Source organism: Acomys russatus, chromosome X, assembly GCF_903995435.1.
Source record: "Acomys russatus chromosome X, mAcoRus1.1, whole genome shotgun sequence".
NCBI classification, from domain to species: Eukaryota; Metazoa; Chordata; class Mammalia; order Rodentia; family Muridae; genus Acomys; species Acomys russatus.
In genome coordinates this window covers 120,104,452-120,108,093 of record NC_067169.1, presented here as the reverse complement: position 1 = coordinate 120,108,093, position 3,642 = coordinate 120,104,452, and the positions used below count along the sequence as shown (strand labels likewise).

The following is a 3,642-nucleotide window of genomic DNA, read 5'->3' as shown; positions in this document are numbered from 1 at the left end:
TGCATGCATGTAGTGAGTATACATATATGCAGGCAAAACATTCATACACAAAAAGATAACAAAATCTTTTTTGTAGAAAAAATAAGCTAAATGTACAATGTCTCATGAAGTAATAGGATATGCAAAGAACCCAATGAAAAAAATAAATTTAATTAAAGGTCTGATTGCTGAAATGAGTAAGCAGAATAAAGAACCAAAGAAAATATACTATGAAAACAGGACAAGTAGTAGTTTGAACAAAGTTTGGCAGTGCCTTAAAAATCCCAATGTATACCTCAAAACCCTAGTCATTCCACACTAAAGGATCTACCATAAAAATTGTATGCTTGCACACACCATAAAAGATAGAACAGAGAGCCTCAGATGCCCATGAGAGTAAAGAGAGAAAAAAAAAACAGTGTTTCTGACATAGGGTCTCTAGAAGCCGAGGGCAGAAACACAAAGCACACTACATGGGACAAGCTGAGAAAAACAGACAAACTTTGACAAAAGACATAAGCGGACACATTCCGAATCAGAAGATTAAACCCAAATACATCCACAGCCAAACCATGTCAAAGTCTGAAAAGAAAAGAAAATTATCTTAGAAGCATTAGAAAGCAAGCAAGAAAGAAATGATTCTATAGCAATAAGCCTAAAGTTGGTAGAAAAAGGAGGCATCTCAGCAGAAACCATGGAGCCAAGAAATAAAGGGGAAGAACCTGGATGGAATGGAAAAGAAATACCTCCCAAGCTCTCCACCCAGAAGGCGAAGCATCCTCACTTCTACTCCTCCTCCCTAAGCATGAGGGAGTGCCTTCAGTGAAAGGTGCTGCTCACTTCCTTTGCTCTCACCCTTCACCTTTAATTCACAGTGAAGTTGGAGGGACAGGCCAACAGATGGCACTCTAAGGCAACGTCTTGCTCAAGGCCATGGTAAAATACTAGCTAGTGGCATTTCATCCAGCAAGAGGGTCTTTCTCTGTTGTGTGATATTTGATCCCATTGTGAACCCCAAGAGTGTGAACTGTGAAAACTTATTTCTAGTTGTGGAATGGCTCAGCCTTACCACACACCATTAACCCAAGAGCCTTCAGTTTACTTTAAACAGGTGGTTGTGGTGTGTGACTCAGCCCAAGTACACACCTTCAATATAAAAGATTTCAGAAAACAGGATTAAACAAAGTTAACCCTAGGTCAAGAAGTGGAGCCAGAAAGCAGCTGGCATGAATTAAACAGGAAAAAAAGACACTGAGAGAAAGGTACTTGGCAAATGGATGGAACTAGAAAAGATCCTCTGAAGTGGAGAGATAGCTCAGCCATTAAAGGCTAGGCTCACAACCAAAAATATAAGAAAAGATCATCTTGAGTGAGGTAACCCAGACCCAGAAAGACACACATGGTGTACTCACTTATAAGCAGTCTTTAGGCGTAAAGTGACAATAACCATACTAAAATTCAGACTCAAAGAAGATAAGTAACAAGGAGGACCCAAGGAGGATGCATACATCTCACTCAGAAGGGGAAATAATGGAGCTTCATTAGCATCAGGGGCCACTACAAGCAGCAACAACAGTAGCAGCAGTCTGCGTCTCCTTCCTAGTGTACCCCTCATTTCCTGAGTGTCACCATGCCCAACATGGTGCTTTTCAACGGGAGTTCTCACCTGGACCTGTCGCAGCATGTGGCCGATCGCCTGGGCCTGGATCTGGCCAAGGTGGTCACCAAGAAGCTCAGCAACCGGGAGACCAGCGTTGAGATTGGCGAAAGTGTGAGAGGGGAAGATTCTACATCATCCTGGGCAGCTGCGGGGAGATTAACGACAGCCTGATGGAGCTTCATTATGATCAACACGTGCGAGATAGCATCCTCAGCCAGGGTAACTGCTGTGATACCCTGCTTCCCAAACGTCCGGCAAGAAAAGGATAAGAGTCATGACCCGATTTCTGCTAAACTGGTGACCAACATGCTGTCAGTCGCTGGGACTGATCGCATCATCACCATGCACCTGCATGCCTCTCAGATCCAAGGATTCTTTTGATATTCCTGTGGATCATTTATATGCAGAGCCTGCAGTTCTTCAGTAGATTCGGGAGAACATCACCGAATGGAGAAACTGTATCATTGTTTCCCCAGGTGCTGGAGGAACCAAAACGGTTATGTCGGTTGCAGACAGGCTGAATGGGGCGTTTGCGTTGACTCACAAGGAGAGAAAGAAAGCAAATGAACTGGACCGGACGGTTCTGGTAGGTGATGTGCAGGACCGTGTGGCCATCCTGGTGGACAATATGGCTGACACGTGTGGTACCATCTACCACGCTGCAGATAAGTTACTCTCAGCGGGTTCCACCAAAGCCTATGCTATCCTTACCCATGGAATCTTCTCTGGGCCAGCTATTTCCAGAATAAATAATGCTGCCTTTGGAGCTGTTGTCACCAACACAATTCCACAAGAGGACAAAATGAAACACTGCCCCAAGCTTCAGGTGATTGACGTTTTAGTGATCCTGGCTGAGGCCATTTGAAGAATCCACAAAGGGGAATCCGACCTGTTCAGCCGCGCCCCACTCTAGTCCGGATTGGGACACCGAAGGTGAAGCAAGCCTCCTCCCACTTCTCCTCACCCTCTTTGTTTGCCTGCTGTTTTAGCGTTAGGACTCAGCAAATCCGATCTATGTACACTCTGGGATCCCTTGTCTATCCTTCTAACACTCAAGACTAACTTCTTTCCAGTTTGGGGCTGGGGCCAGTGAAAGGTGGTGGTTGGTTGCTCTTTAAGTGAGCTGATGTCAATGAGAAATAATAGTTTCCTTCAATCCTTTTTAGTGTTTTGAGGAAACAACTAAAATTCCACTGAGGAAATCCATCATACATATATTTGGAAGTTGCCAAAGGTGACTTCAGAAGAAAGCTTTCTGTGTAAATATATAATGATATTTGGATAGTTGGGGAAAATCCTAAATACCCTTTGCTTCAGAGTGAACCTTGGAAAATTTATGCTATCATGCATTTCGAATTTCTGGTTCTTTTTTTTTTTTTTTTTTTATGAGAACTGGGTTTATTTTAATTTTTTATATTTAACTCTTTTTTATTTTTGTACATATACATTTATATTATTACACATATATACAATAGATTACCTATGGCAAGAAGAACCGTGACACAATCAGGAATTATATAAATGTTATAATCAAGTTTACTCCTTCTCAAGTCTCTGAGGGAGTTGAAGACCAGGTAGCTTAGTTTTACAATGAAGCTTAATTGTTTAGGGGTTAAGATGTTTTTAGGTCTACATAGATGTTCTAAGTTGATATGACAATATGTGATGGAGAGTGATTTACATTCAGAAACTTAGATGCACCAAGATAGGAAAGATGTCTTCTTCAAGGCTGTCAAACACAAATAGCCAAAACACTAAGAATGGGCTTATTTTATTATTGCCCTTAATTGGGAATGAATTTTATTGAGCCTAAGATGGTCACTCACATATTGACTTGTCTAAGTTGATATTAAATATATTAAAAACAATATAAGACTGTATCATTTTTAATTGCCACTTTAGGGATATATCATAATTGTTAACTTATCTGAAACTCCCAAATTATGATCAGTGATCACTGTGATTTGGGTGCCACTTCAGGATATAGTCAATGAGTTGATGGC

At 41.4% G+C, this 3,642-nt stretch overlaps 1 pseudogene; it reads left to right on the top strand.

The window, feature by feature from the left end:
• Positions 1–1,609: 1,609 nt before the first annotated feature.
• Positions 1,610–2,552, top strand: LOC127184987 (ribose-phosphate pyrophosphokinase 2-like; annotated as a pseudogene).
• The last annotated feature ends 1,090 nt before the right edge of the window (positions 2,553–3,642 follow it).